Genomic DNA, 16,264 nt, shown 5'->3' on the forward strand with positions numbered 1-16,264 from the left:
CTGCTGTTTTTCTGTTGCTCTAGGTCTGGCCCACCTCTCTCTGCAGAGCTACCTACAGTTAGGGGGAAACTCACAGTCTCAGACTCGACGAACTGGTCTGAGCAATTCCAGAGCTGGCATTTGCTCTCCCAAACATCCCCATCTATTCATTTACTCGTTCATTCATTCAGCTATTTATCGAACATACACCTGTACCAGAAATCATGCTAAATGCTAGGATACAGTGGGGAATAAGACTCTATGAGAAAAAAAGGCAAATAAATGTTCTCCCCAGGTTAGGGTATGTATACACAAATTGCAAGGGACTGCTTAAGCAGACTTTTTGTAGAGCACTTTGTAGTTGTTCGATTGTCAACAGAATTGATATGCCAATGTCAATGGCTTCACCTTGATCTGTTCATTAAAGCAGGTCCTTTAAAGATCTCTAACAGGCAACGTTCTGTTAGCTTAGCTAGTGTACCTGGCTGAACTTAAAAGAAAAGAATCCTGCATTTTCAGTATGTATCGATATATATAGGTCAAGATTTGCCTTATTTCGGATTTGTTTGTAAACAAGGAAGGTATTTTTAGAATTTTGAGGTTTACAAATGTAGATATTTATAGCATGCACAGGAAATCTAAAGAGTTTTTATATCTTTAAAAAAAGAGTCTACTTCCTTCTATTTTCAGACTATTCTCAAGGTAAAATTGACCACTCCTCACTTATTAGGCTCAGATACTGAAATTATCACAATTTCTGGGAAATGCCTCATTTACCAGAATGGCTTTTCAATACTAGGAATGGCTTTTAGAAACCTGACTTTCAGTCCTGGTACATCACCTGCGGGTCCCCGTGGCTCTGCAGATGAAATATAAAGATCTGGGGTGGGGGGGAAGTTTTGTATACTGTAAATCTTTCTATAAATGTGCAGGACCATGATTACAAACCACAATGATGTCTCATGTCAGGGGAAAACATGATGAAGACCAAAGAAATGTTCATTGTTTAGTGCAAAGGAAAGGTTTTTAGATTCATAAAGTAAAATACATAGTATTCAAAAGAAACAGTATATTGAACGGCAATCACCACCATACTTCTTAAAATGGTGATAAACCAAGACATAAGGTTCTTTAAAAAAAAATTTTTTTATGGAAAACTTCATCCCATTGAAATGATTAGTTGCTCCAGTAATGACTAGCACTCTTGAAGAGCTTTGTAAAGAAATCACTTATTACTTAAACGTAGTTCAAGGCAGGGGCACCAGGGTGGCTCAGTAGGTTAAGCATCTGCTTTCGGCTCAGGTCATGATCCCAGAGTCCTGGGATCGAGCCCCACATCGGGCTCCCTGCTCAGCGGGAAGCCTGCTTCTCCCTCTCCCACTCCCCCTGCTTGTGTTCCCTCTCTCACTGTCTCTCTCTCTCTCTGCCAAATAAATAAATAAAATCTTAAAAAAAAAAAAAAAAAAAAAAAAAAACCTAGTTCAAGGTAAAGAGAGTTCTGGCCCATAGAAGTAATGAGGTTGGTGAGGATGATGAGGATGATGATGCTAATTGTGTAGAATAATCTTTTGGGCCCCAGTTCTTCACCTCTCCCTGTATCTACACCCTTGCTATAAACTTTCCAATTCCTCCCACAAAAGGGAGGGTGTATTTTTTTCTACTCCTTGCCTTTGGGTTCAATCATGTGACTTGCTTTGGCCAAGGGGATATTAGCAGACATGACACAGGAGGGATTTGAAATGTGCTTGTGTGGTTGGACATACCCTCTATGACTCTGTCATCACCATGAGAAGAGTTGCCTCTGGGCAGTAGCTTCCCCTTCAGCCTGGGCCCCAGAATAAACACCTGGGGATCAGAGCCACCCTATCCTGAAGTGAAACAGATGCTTATTTTTGTATGCCATTGAGACTCTGTCAATGTTTGTTAGGCAGCAACAGCTGACTGATACATAGTGGTGAGGGCAATGGTAATAATAATAAATTTCTTTACTTCTATTTATAGAGAGTTCATTTTAATACTACTGAGGAGATAGAAAGTACAAGGGCCCTGAATTGTGAGGTCTGAATTGATTCAAATCAAGGCTCTGCAACTTACTGGGTGATTTGGGCATTCACCCTCTCTTAATCTCCACGTCCTTGTGGATAAAATAATATTTAACTTACAGTGTAGTTGTGTAGAATAAATGAGGTGATGCCTATTAGGTGCCTGGAACAGAGTAAGCTCTCAACAAAACAAGAAGGGAGAGAAGGAGGGAAGAAGGAAGAGAGGAAGGGTGGGAGGGAGGGAGGGAGAAACAGAGGAAGGAAGAAGGAAGGGAGGGTGGGAGGGTGAGGGAGGAGAGACAGAGGGGGGGGGAGGGAGGGAAGACAGAGGGATGGAGAGACAGAGGGAGGGATGGTGAGACAGAGGGAGAGAGGAAGGGAAGTTCATGAAAACAGCAAGTTCACCTGGAATTGGGGGAGAAGGTTCCCAGCTCACACTTCACCTGCCTGAGTTCTTTTCACTCAGCCCACACTCTGAGCAGAAGCTGTGCCATCCCCGGGCCTCCCAAGGCATGCAGCATCTCCAGGAGTACCATGCCAGGTGTTCGATGCTTTCACAAGACTTCTCTTCCTTTTAAACCTGTTGCCACAGGAGTAGAGCTCCCGTACAGGCAAAAGACTGGCAGAAAGAATGGGGGTGGGGGTGGGGGGAATCCACCCTCGTGTATTCTCGCTGGGAAATTATCCCTAGCCTTTGATATATTAAAATTGAAGAGCTGTAAATGCCGGTTGCCATGGCGACATTTCGCATGCCGCCCTGCGATTGGTGGTGTAAGTTCACTTTCCTTTGGGTGTTGCAGCCTAATTAACTGTTATTTTTGTCAGTGTGGAGGAAGAGCCCACACTTGAGGTTTTTGGCAGTGATTGCAGCCCCTGCGGACTGAGTTAATTTTCATAGACTACAAAGAGAGAAATGGCTGGGCCCCAATCATATTTATAGCCTCAGGAAAATTGCCAATGTTTAAGTAAGAGTCAGAGAAAATATTGGAGCACCCCCCACCGCCCCAACTTCTCTCTTTGGCAATTTCAATTTTCTCTAGCAGGCACAAAACTTATTTGGGTTGTAGAAGGGATAATAGGCAGTGGTTAACCCACACCAAGAATCAGCCTTTGTTCCCGGTTCCGGCTGACTTTGCCGCCCCCACCAGACACGCAGACACTTGCGTGCCCATCCTCACTGGAATGTTCAGCGCTGCACCGTCATCCCACACGGGTTGCCAGGGCACCCGGACGGAAGCGAGGCCAGCAGGGACATGAGAAGGCCGTTTGATCTGCTGCTCTAGCTCCACACACAACTAGGTCACACTTATGTCAGCTAACGTGGTGGATCCAGCCAATTCCCAAAGGACCTCCAGGAAAGAAATTCCATGTCGCCACAAGCCTGAAAACCAGAAAGCTATCCTGCTGCAATTTAAACCAATTTGTTTTCAATTTTGATTTTTAGATGAGCTGAAGTTAACCTGTGTTACAAAATGAATTGCTCAACTCATATTCTCTTTAAATTTTTTTTCTCCTTCCTTCCTTCCTTCCGTCCTTCCTTCCTTCCCTCCTTCCCTCCTTCCTCCCTCCCTCCGTTCCTCCCTCCCTCCTTTTCTTTTTTGCTTCCTGCCTTGCGTTTTTGGAAACCGCAGGCTCCCTTCTCCTTAGGAAAGAGGAAGGCAAATTTTGCGCTGCTAATAACCCGGGTTCTGTTCTTAGGAGAAACTAAGCTCCCCCTGAGAAGCCAGCTGTGAGAGTGGCACTTGTGCTCTGGGCTGAAGAGTGCAGACGAACACTTGAAATTAATCCGGGAAGAGGGGAAAAGTAGAAGAAACGGTGGACGGGGCCCAAGATGCACAAAAAGTGCTCTTAGAAGGTACGGTGGGCATTTCTCAATACTTTTTAACCACCCTGCTCCTTTGCACATTCTTCCTCTGTGGGGAAGTCTACTTTACGGTGGAATCCTCGGACTCTTTCCCGGCAGCCCCTGCAGCGAAGGCACAGGAATTGGCACACACTCTGCCAATCAGCAGAGCCCATGTAAGTCCCCCGGCCAATCAGCAGAGCCCGTGCAAGTCCCCTGGCCAATCAGCAGAGCCCATGCAAGCCCCCTGGCCAATCAGCAGGGCCCATGCAAGACTTGGAAATGGGGGCTGGTTGCCACGGGAATCCACCCTGAAGAGCGGGGCAGCAGGAATGCTCCACTTCCACAGGCAAGAAAGGCAGGGATTCTTAGAACAGCACCCCATGCCCAGGGCCAGCAGTTAGACCAGGTCGTCAGGCCCGGGGTGGCCGCCGTGGCAACTCCACCTGCCTAAGGCTGCGGCATAATTTCAGGGATGTTCTTGAATCCATGGCCTCTAAACCAGGTTCTCTGGAGATTCCATGAGTGTGCATGACAGATATCCTAAATGTGTGCATGTATGCATGCGTGCCCATGTGTGTAGGCATGTGCATGTATATCTGTGTCTGATATCGCTTATCGGGGTTGGTAGTGGAATAAGGCTGGCCCAAGGAATAATTTGGAGAGAGAATATGTATCAGTTTCTTCTCATGAAACAGGTCCCAGCTCTCATCCAAGAGACCACATGTGGGATTATCTTTGACACCATAACCAACAGTGTTACTCAGCCACTGTTATCTCAAACTAATAGTTAAATCAAATTTGGTAAAGCCTCACTTCTTGGAGAAAGGGATTTTCTGGTATCCGGGGAACATGAGTTTGGCCCTGAGTTGGGCTCAGTCATATGCTTCTCATTCTAGACTTGATGACTTGGCTGGCTGGGTCTGAACCTCTCCCAGGCATTTTGCCTACTGTCCGGATCTATCAACTCTAGCACGGGACAGATATTGCTGATGTAAGTGACACGGAAGGATGGCTCTCACTCAGATGTGAATGCCTTGCCAGCATTCTCTCTCATGAGTCACGTGTGTATAGACATCTTCTAGCTTCAGAGGACGGCCGCTCATGTGCTTCAGACACCACATAGGCAGAGAGGGAACACATCCCTATTTGCTTCCTTCCAAATGAGAAAAAAGATTGCGATGAGGCATCAGAGATGAGACTTGGCAGATCGGAGACTCTGGGTGTTCTTAAAGCATCAGTAGCACTGGACAAGGCAAGGGCCCATGGTACGAACAGGCTCAGTGAGAACCTGCCAAAGGCAAGGTAATAAGCTCCTTGCCTCATTAAACTAAACAGTGATTTCTGTTGCTGTCAGCTCAGAAGGCTAACTGCTGCACAAGGGCTTGGCTGCCTGTGGTTTGTAAATAAAGTTTTATTGGAACACATATTCATTTACATTTTGTCTATAATTGCTCTTGCACTGCAATGGAGGAGTTGAACAGCTGTGACACTGACTGACCCACGAAGCCTAGAATATACACCCTCTGACCCTTTCAGAAGAGGTTTGCTGAACCCTGGTCTAGGGCATTGTTACTCAACATGTGGTCAGGGGAATAGCAGCATCTGGGAGCTTACAAGAAGTGCAAATGGTCAGGACTCACCCCAGACCTACTGAATCAGAATCTCTGGGTGTAGGGCCCATGAATGTGTGTTCTAACAAGCTCTCAAAGTGATTCTCATGCACATTAATCTTTGAGGAGCGCCATTCTAGAAAGCTTGTTCTTCGTATTGCACAGAAATCTGTCTACTTGAAGAAAATGTGGTATTTCTATTTCTCCCACTGAAACTCCCCAAAACAAAGCTAATCTCTCCTTCCCCCAGTGGCCCTTGAGGGATCTGAAGGGTCTCCTCATCCCCCAAGGTCTTTGATCCTTGATAAAGAGACAATTCCTACAAGAGTTCATCCATCACTTACATGTTAGCCAGCTGAGGTGCTTCAGCTCATCAATGCTCCTCTCACTGGCTGCCTGAACTCTAAACCATTAGGTATTTCTGCAGGACCAACAGAAATGCACTCTCGGGGCGCCTGGGTGGCTCAGTCCTTAAGGGTCTGCCTTCGGCTCAGGTCATGGTCCCAGGTCCTGGGATTGAGCCCCGCATCGGGCTCCCTGCTCCGTGGGAAGCCTGCTACTCCCTCTCCCACTCCCTCTCCCACTCCCTCTGCTTGTGTTCCTTCTCTCACTGTATCTCTGTCAAAAAATAAATAAAATCTTAAAAAAAAAAAAAAAAAGGAAGAAATGCACTCTCATGTGGGGAGCAAATACCAGAGTGCTTAAGTGACCTTGGAATCAGACAGTTGAATTTATACCCTGGCCTTGCCCTATTAGAGGCATGACCTTGGCCAACATACTTAATCTCTCCAGCCTGTGAAGTAAGCAAAATAATTAGAGCATCCACCTCATGGGGCCATTAGGAGAGTTAAATGAGTTAATGCACAAATACCTGGCTCTTGATAAATGTTGCAAGAGTGATGTTATTACTAACCAGGGCCCCATCACAAACATTTTACCCCTTCTGTTAGAGTTGTGTCACAGCCAAAAAGACAGCAGTAAGTGGTCATCCATCTTTGTACACGAGCCTTTCTATCATGAAGGGATCACCAGTTCTCCAAGTGCCCCCCAAAAGCCCTTAGCTTCCTTTCCATGGTTTAAGATTTTACAGTCATAATTTTATTCTATTGCTTTTCCCTGGTTGTCATTCAGCACTTTTGGTTCCATTTGACAGTTTGACAATTGTTGGGTCTGTACTGTGTGCCCGGCACTCCGTTCAACACTGGGCAGACAGTGATAAGCAAAAGGACTTTATTCTTGAGAATATCTTGCTGTAGAGCAATGTTTGGCAGAGGAACCCCTTTTTTCCCCCAAACAAGGTCTTACATAGAAATGCACTGAAAAGAAAGATGGGAAATGGGAACGAAGCCAGGAGGGGTCTGGGCTTTACCCACTGAGCTTTCTCCAGATTCCACTTTGTAATTGCCTCTGAAAGAACCTGAGGAATCCTCCCCGAACTTTGGGTATCTGTAGAACAAAAACTGAAGATCACTGGCCTGTGCAGACATGGCTGGGCTTTTAAAGCATTTCTTCCTGTGTTCTCTCTCTCGAGGAGCTGAAGAGAAATCTTTTTGGTTCTTCTCTAATTCTGTGTTTCCATTTCTGAGCAAACCTCTGTGAAAGGATCCTTCTATCTTTCCCTCTGATTTTCTGTTCTCTCCTGCGTCCCTCCTGAAATTACTCTCTCTCTCTCTCCTATAACCTCTAGAACCCAGAGGATTTGGGAGGCAGAGAGACATGTCAAGTGTCAAGAGACTTGACACCTATTGGTTTTGTCTGGTCAACATCTCTTTCCCCTTCTTCTGGCCACAACACCCCAATTGTGCTGACAGCAACCACCACCTTTCTCTTGCTCTCAGACCAGATCATTCAGGTGGCGAGGACTTCATCCACACCTCCAACAGTAAGCACGTGACTCAGCCTGGTCAATCAGAGTACCATATCCCCTGGCCTTAGGGACTGGTTTCATTTCGGGCAGGAGACCCAATCAGAGCTGAGACTATTGAGAGAAAAGCAAAAGCTTTTCTGCTGAGCTTGAGTGGTGAGGTTTTAAAGCCTGGTTCTCCCAGAGCATGGTGGACAGGGGAATATGGGCCCAGATGGGCACCTGTGTTTGGCCCTGTCAGCACCTCATCTCACAGAGTGGAAAGCAGGTGGAGGAGGCCAGAGGACCCGACTGACCAGCTTTAAGGGAGGTCCTGTACCAGGGTTTCACTTGGTCAAACTTTGTGCAATCATCCCTAAAAGGACACCCCTCTCCAACATTAGATCTTAGAGCTTAGTAGAAAAGAGGGTGGTCCCTGAAGTCAAGCAGACCTGGCCTCTATTCCTGCCTCTGCCAATCACAGGCCGTTCACATGACCTTAGACATTTGACTTAGCCTCTGAGCGGCTCGGTTTCCTCCTCAGTAAATTGGGGGTACTAGCATTTTTGTCATTGATCATTGTGGGAATTTAATGAGGTCATAAAGGTAATGTGCTTGATCACAGTACCTTGTATCTAGTAAACATCGTAAAATGTCATTATTAGCTCAAAAAAGCAAAACCAAGAGCAGATATCCAGGTTTCCAGAAGACCATGAGCTTTCCACAGGCTTTGGAGGAATGCTACAGTAGGTGAAAGGAAGCCGGTTTAGTCTCGCCATTGGAAAGAAGAGGGATGGGGAGCAGGCAATGATGACAGGGATACAGAATGTTAAGAAATGGCTTAAGACTTAGTCTTCAAAGAGCTGCCATTCCCTGACAGTAGCCATTTCATGCTTGACTGTCAGCTTTGACAAGCTGGAAGTGGCCAATCTTTGCCGACGGACAGATAGTATAGCTATCACATTATCATGCTATAAATTAACATTTCAACATGAAACTGGTACTGGAAGGCAACTCGAATCAATTCCCCCATTCCCTCCTCAGTCTCGCCTCACGGTTACTGCCCTCTGATTCTTACTGAGCAACCAACGAACCCATGTGGCCTTTATTGCATTTCTGCTGTCGGCAGGGATGGGGGTGGGAAGAGGACTCTGCTCATCCCCAAGTAATAACTCAAAACAATGATGTTGCTCGTGCCAGTGGCTGGCTCTTTGTTGTTGTCACTGTTGTTCCATTCTTGGCCACTATTATTGGCTTCTATTGTAGACTCAAGTGGTGTCTGAAATCACACCCCCTTTCATTTCTCCTCTGCTTTGAAGGGAACAGCTATGCTCAGCCCACCAGTGGGGAGATGTTCTTCCTCTATCATTTTATGCTACATTACAACAGAAGTTGCATGACTCCAAAGGATGCTTTTGACTTTAAAGTTCTTGTGATCTATTTGTGCAATACACATGTTAAATTAGAAATTCATTTGTCACTCCCAGATAATAATGTTCAGAATGGCGCTTCCTGCATGAATCATTATCTTCGGCCTGGGGTTGTTCTACTGATGAATATGCATGAGCCCAGAGAGGGAGAAGAGAGATTTGCACAACCTGTTTCCCGGAGGAGCCTACGGATGGTTCAGCTCAGCGTTCTGAGTCTGAGCTGCCAGAGCCAAGCCCAGCGTCCACCTTGCCACCCACAGCTGGTCAGTCTTCTCAGAACACCTGCCCCCCTCCGCCGATGGTGAGTGCCCCACGGTACCAGGGAGCCCACGCCATCAGGGAAAAGCTGCTGCTTGTTCATTCATGAGCCATCATCAACAGAGCAGAGGGTTGGAAGGCAGTGAAAATGCAAGTGGCCTCCCAGTGGCCTCCAGAAATCCTGGCTGGAGAACTGAAAAGCCATGAGAGGGGCTTGCTGACTTTGCCTCCAGGAGGCAAGAATTAGAAACGGGAGTCTCCTAAAGAGCGCCTAATTTCAGAGCGAGGCCAACGCTGCGTGCTGGTGTGGTGAGTAAAGGTGACTCTTCCCAAAGGAGCAGCTGAATGTCTGGAAGGAGGAACATGCATCGCGGCGAAGCGAGCCACCCTGGAGGCCCCACGGCAGCATGGTCATGCCTGCGGGAAGTCGTGGCTTTGGGTCCCTTTCTCAGGGTCTAGACTTCAGACTCTGACACAGAACTTGTTCCCTGCCACTGAGCACGGTCCTTCAGAAGAGCTTGTTCCATTTGGATGGGTTTCACATCCGATCCAAGTTTCTAAAAACCGAAGCTCTCTTGCATCCTCTGCAGTGATCGAAAGAGGTCATGTTGACGGATCCGTGGCTCTGAACTAGGCCCTGTGCCAGATGTGAGCACAACCAGTCCTGAAATGCAGGGGTGTCCTCTCTCCTCAGCTGGGGCATCCGCCGCCTTGGGAAGCATTGAGACAGTCAGGGCAGAAGCACAAAGAGAAGGGAACAACTTCCAGCTTTTGACTTCCAAAATAGGCTCTTGGCACCCTTGATAAGGCAAGAGTCTCCCTTTCTCTATGTATAGATAGACTGATCGATCAATAGATATAGATGTATTAGTGTTCTCCAAAGAAACAGAACCTAAATATACATCCTAAATAGAAGATATATCTGTATCCAGATACAGCTATGAGTTTTGTTTCTCCAGAGAAATCTATTTTTCTACCTATCTATCGAGAGAGAGAGAGAGAGAGGCTGATTGATTATAGGAATTGGCTCATACGATTATAGAGGCCTGCAAGTCCTACAATCCACCTACAATCTGTTTCTCCAGAGAAATCTATTTTTCTACCTATCTATCGAGAGAGAGAGAGAGAGAGGCTGATTGATTATAGGAATTGGCTCATACGATTATAGAGGCCTGGAAGTCCTACAATCCACCGTCTGTAAGCTGGAGGCCCAGGAAAGCTGACCCTGTAATTCAGTCTGAGTCTCAAAGGCCAAGAACCAGGAGCATTGCTGTGTAAAAGGAGAAGAAGATGGATGTCCTAGCTTGAGCAGAGACAACAGATTCCACCCCCCACCCCCCACTCCCGCTCTGCCTTTTTCTTCTATTCAGGCCCTCAACAGATTGGATGTTCCCCAGTCGCACTGGTGAGGGTGGTCCTCTCTACTCTGTGTACTGATTCAAATGCTAATCTCTTCCAGAAACACCGTCACAGACCCACCCAGACATAACGTTTTACCAGCTGTCTGGGCCTCCCTTAGCCCAGTCCTGTTGACACATAAGATTAACCATCATAGTAGTCACTCTGCAGTAGACACTGGCATGGAATACCCAAGGTTTGAAACACCTGAACTTCTTTTGAGCCCAGACACCACCTTCAAGAGGTGGAGGAGAGGGTGCCAGAGAGAGGACATAAACCACACCAAGAAGGCTTTGACTGGTGACTGATTCTCTGCCAAGACCGAGTTAACTTGAATCAATGATGCAAACCCAGTATCTCCCGCACTCCTGTCCTAGATATCTGCCCACACCTATCCCAGGGGTGGGGGCCTGGAGCACAACGAGACGGGGTACGGAAAATGGAGGAAGTTACACAGAGCCCTTGCACGCGCAAGGTCTAGTGAGGAAATCCCACATCTCCTGCACACAGGGGCTGGCCCAGGGCTTTAGAGGATCCCAAAGCAGCACATTCCGGCCAGGCAAGGCTGGGGGGTTGTGGCCTGTCAATGCAACAGCCACTGCTTTGTCTAGCAACATGCAGGGCCAGACTGAGGAAGGCAACAGTGATAGTGTGGGGCATGCAACAGTCTTACTATACTTACTGGCCTGGAATGTTCGATTTTGTGTTTTCATTCTTCCATGGGAAGCCCTGAAATGGTGCCCAGTATAATGGAAGGACAAAGGCAGAGGTCATTAGGCTCTAAGATGGGAAGAAGCCCATTAGAACTACGACAGAAGGCTCTGTGGTTCTGTGGGAGCACAGAGGAGGAGCAACTCCATCTGCCAAGTGGAAATGAGAGCACTTCGTGGCATGAGGGGCATTCTAAATGATGCACATGCTGCATGCATCCTAGCTAGTCAAAGTGTGATCCCTGGACCCCCAGCACTGGCATCACCTGGGAGCTCGTCAGAAATGCAGAGTCTCAGGTCCTACCACAGATCCCCTGCATCAGATTCTGCATTTTAACAAGATGCCCCAGGTGAGTTACATGCAAAAGTGAAAGTTCAGGAAAAATAACAAGCCTTGGGGCACCTGGGTGGCTCAGTCGTCAAGCGTCTGCCTTCGGCTCAGGTCATGATCCCAGGGTCCTGGGATTGAGCCCCACATCGGGCTCCCTGCTCCATGGGAAGCCTGCTCTCCCTCTCCCACTCCCCCTGCTTGTGTTCCCTCTCTCGCTGTGTCTCTGTCAAATAAATAAAATCTTTAAAAAATAATAATAATAACAAGCCTGGCCCTCTACAATGAGATAAAGAGCCTGGACACTTTCGGGCCCCTGCGATCCATCCGTGGTCCCACAGGAAAGAGCTGAAAGCCCACCCACCCACCCTTCTCAGGGCTTGCAGAGCCCGAGCTGTGTCATGACCTTTCCAGGACATAATCGAACTAAGAGTCCCCTGAGGCACCGATGCACAAACTGTGAAAATCAGATTTTCCTTTAAATCAAGCCTTACAAAGTGTTTAAAATAGACTTAGAAATGCCACAGAATCCCACCTGCTAAGAGAGACGAAACAACACGGAGCCAAAGAAGAACTTGTCACAGGGAGAAAGAGGTCCAAACCACACCCGCAAAACCAAGAGACAGAGAGAGAGAGAGAGAGAGAAAGTGAGAGAGTGAGGCGTCGGGGAGGGAGGGAGAGGCAGAGACAGGGAAGGAGTGGGGAGGATGATCGGAGATGGACACAGAGACGGACAGACAGAGGTCAGAGTCAGAATGGAAACAGAGAAGGAGAGGAAGAAGGGAACCACCAAGAAACCTCGTTCCACAGGCCCTGCTCACTGGCGCTGCCTAGAGCCAATCACAGGAAGAGGCCTCCCTGGTCCAGAACCCAAGGTGCTTTGCAGGGGCCTTAGCTCCCTTTCTAAGACGTCTTCACCTCACTTCTAGCTCTGGCCACCATCCCCACCCAGCAGGTGCCCTTCTCAAACACACCTTGCTCTCTCACACCCTGTGCCTTCCCTGAAGCCTGACCCACCCTTCCTGCTTATCCTGGGCGACTCCTCATTTCCGGTCCCAATCCCAGCGCACCCATCCCAACTGGCTTCACAGAGATTAAACTGCTCCAGGCCTGATGATTTCCTCTCTGGGCCTGCTGACCTCCCCAGCATAGATTCTTCCCTACCTGTGTGTCTCCTCTATCAGACTGTCAGCTCCGTCAGGACAAGGAGTGATGCCTCATTCAGTTCTATGCACTTTGTCACAGGGCTGGCCCTCAGTAAGTGTTGGAAGAATCATTTTATTCTTTCTGAGAGATACTGGAAGCAAATAGCATCACAGCCTCAAAGTCAGTGCAGTTCACCTTAGGGCAAATGAGTGGAAGGCCAGAATGGGAGAAGATATTTGCAAATGACATATCAGATAAAGGGCTAGTATCCAAAATCTATAAAGAACTCATCAAACTCAACACCCAAAGAACAAAGAATCCAATCAAGAAATGGGCAGAAGACATGAACAGACATTTTCCCAAAGAAGACATCCAAATGGCCAACAGACACATGAAAAAGTGCTCAACATCACTCGGCACCAGGGAAATCCAAATCAAAACCTCAACGAGATAGCACCTCACACCAGTCAGAATGGCTAAAATTAACAAGTCAGGAAACGACAGATGTTGGCGGGGATGTGGAGAAAGGGGAACCCTCCTCCACTGTTGGTGGGAATGCAAGCTGGTGCAGCCACTCTGGAAAACAGTATGGAGGTTCCTCAAAAAGTTGAAAATAGAACTACCATATGATCCAGCAATTGCACTACTGGGTATTTACCCCAAAGATACAAAAGTAGGGATCCGAAAGGGTACATGCACCCCGATGTTTATAACAGCAATGTCCACAATAGCCAAACTGTGGAAAGAGCCAAGATGTCCATCGACAGATGAATGGATAAAGAAGATGTGGTGTATATATACAATGGAATATTATGCAGCCATCAAAAGGAATGAGATCTTGCCATTTGCAACGACATGGATGGAACTGGAGGATATTATGTTGAGCGAAATAAGTCAAACAGAGAAAGACATGTATCATATGATCTCACTGATATGAGGAATTCTTTTTTTTTTTTTTTAAAGATTTTATTTATTTATTTGACAGAGAGAGACGAGGAGAGAGGGAACACAAGCAGGGGGAGTGGGAGAGGGAGAAGCAGGCTTCCCGCCAAGCGGGGAGCCCGATGTGGGGCTCGATCCCAGGACCCCGGGATCATGACCTGAGCCGAAGGCAGATGCTTAACGACTGAGCCACCCAGGCGCCCGATATGAGGAATTCTTAATCGCAGGAAACAAACTGAGGGTTGCTGGAGTGGGGGGTGGGGTGGGAGGGATGGGGTGACTGGGTGATAGACACTGGGGAGGGTATGTGCTCTGGTAAGCGCTGTGAATTGTGCAAGACTGCTGACTCTCAGATCTGTACCTCTGAAACAAATAATGCAATATATGTTAAGAAAAAAAAAAAAGAAGAAGAAGAAGAAGGTAGCAGGAGGGGAAGAATGAAGCGGGGGAAATCGGATGGGTAGACGAACCATGAGAGATGATGGACTCTGAAAAACAAACTGAGGGTTCTAGAGGAGGGGGGGTGGGAGGATGGGTTAGCCTGGTGGTGGGTATTGAGGAGGGCACATTCTGCATGGAGCACTGGGTGTTATGCACAAACAATGAATCATGGAACACTACATCTAAAACTAATGATGTAATGTATGGGGATTAACATAAGAATTTAAAAAAAAAAGAAAAAAAAAATGAGTGGAAGGCCACAATCTAGAGCCCACAAAACCAGTATGGGATTAAAGACATCCCCATTCTCCATGACCATGCCAGTGACAGACATCACTAATCAATCAGTGCTCTCCTCCTCCCTGAGCTTGAGCATGACCTCAGAACCTCTCCTTACACCACTGTAACTCAGAAACACACAGCCAGTTGACTAGAGGTAGCTTACTGACTGCAGAAGAACCAACAAAATTGATCCTGTTGGGCAAAAATGACATTTTTACATGCTATAAGCATTCATGAACAAATGCACAGATACATGTTTATATTACTAATAACATTTATTGATGGTTGTGTGGAGCTTTCTAGACACAATCTCAATTAACCCTCAAAAACCTCATGAGTTTGATACTACTACTACCCCCAATTTACAGATGAGAAAACTGAGTTCCAGAGAGACTAAGTGGTTGCCCTACGTCAGTAAAGAGAATGCAAATTTAAAGCCTCATTTGTCTGACCTCAAGATCAGTGTTCTTAAAAATGATGCTACAGTGGATAGAAATCTTCACTGGGAAAAACAAGTCCTGTCATCAACTTTCATGTCATCAGCTTTTTTTTTAAAGATTTATTTATTTATTGTAGAGAGAGAGCTGGGGGCGGGGGTGTGAGGGAACAGAGGGAGAGAGAGAGAGAATCTCAAGCAGACTCCCTGAAGAGCATGGAATCCGATGCGGGGCTCGATCTCAGGACCCTGAGATCATGACTTGAGCTAAAATCAAGAGTCAGAGGCTTAATCAGCTGAGCCACCCAGGCACCCCTCGTGTCATCAGCTTTTTAAAGACCCATTAGAAAGCCAGACGCAGTCATCCCCTCTGTGTGTCTCCATCCTTGAAACCAGGTATAAGATTTTGCCCGCTATATAAATCTGTCATCCTAACAGTTCTCGCTTCCTGCGCCTTGCCATGTGCCCAGTGCTGCACTGAGTATATGTGAATCACCTCACCTCATCCTCAGCATCAGCCTCCTGGAAAGGCTATCAGATGCCAAAACAGAGGATTCCAAACCTGCTCCAGACGGCACAGCTGGGAAGAGGCAGGATTTGAACTCAGGCCATTCGACTCCACATCCTGCATCCCTAATCCCCCACACGGTGTCTCCCATTGGTCCCAGCACGTCTCTCACCCGGACACAGCCATAAACATGCAGGAAAAAAGACATAACATAGTCCAGAGCGCACACAAACTAGAGTTTATTTTTACTTCCTGGTAAAATTGTTCCCCAGCACTGACTTACTTAGCAAAATGCTGGGTTTTTTGAATCCCATCTCTTTGCTTTAGTTAAACTAATTGCCATTCTTTGCCTATAATTTTCAAATTCCCATTTTCCACTTCAAATCCACCACGTAAGTCTACGCGGACAAGGAGAAGAGTGTGCAATCGCTACTATAAGTGGGCCTCTTCCATCTGGCATTTCTCTCTCCACCTGCCTCACGGCAGGGGCCATCACAGCCTGGTAATTTAAGCTCTGTGGTTCCTTGCCATTCAACTTCATAAAACTACAGCCTTTTCCTCAACATGAATATCCCAGTTTTGTTCTTTCCAGAGGGATTCAGCTGGCCGGGGGAGGGGGGGAGCTGGAGGCTGCAGAGTCTGAGCAAAGGTGGACATCTGGAGTGGGGAAGGGCAACCCAGCCTTTGTGAGAACCTGCAGACAGGAGAGAAGATTGAGGCTCCTGGAGCACCACTTTGCAACAAATACATCATTTACTACCAAATAAGGACACGATGATGCCTCTTCTCCCCTGGTCTGCTGGAATAGCAACCAATTGCCTCTTAGCCTCTGCTGATCTTGTGCCAAGAGGCACTATAACAGACCAGCTAGGTCCAAATCCAGCTTTGCTCTTTCTTAGCTGTGTGACCTTGGAAAGGTTAGCCAACCTCTCTGGGGGCTTCACCTTTCTCAGCGGTGAAATGGGGATCAAGAACTTACAGCCATGTAAAGGACTTGTACCAGTTTCTGCCACGTTGAGAACTCCGTGTGAGTGTTAGTTATAAATAGGACACATATGAATATAC

The 16,264-nt window shown here is 47.0% G+C and overlaps 1 long non-coding RNA gene across 3 annotated transcripts in view; it reads right to left on the reverse strand.

Annotated features, from left to right (window-relative positions):
• The window catches only part of LOC123844496 (uncharacterized), a 392,425-nt gene that overhangs the window by 39,453 nt on the left and 336,708 nt on the right, over positions 1 to 16,264 (reverse strand). The gene's annotated exons all lie outside the window — the stretch shown is intronic.

The sequence above is a fragment of the Mirounga angustirostris genome, unplaced genomic scaffold (genome assembly GCF_029215605.1).
Source record: "Mirounga angustirostris isolate CCGP_5_RB_7025 unplaced genomic scaffold, mMirAng1.0.hap1 SCAF_5, whole genome shotgun sequence".
Taxonomy (NCBI): domain Eukaryota; kingdom Metazoa; phylum Chordata; class Mammalia; order Carnivora; family Phocidae; genus Mirounga; species Mirounga angustirostris.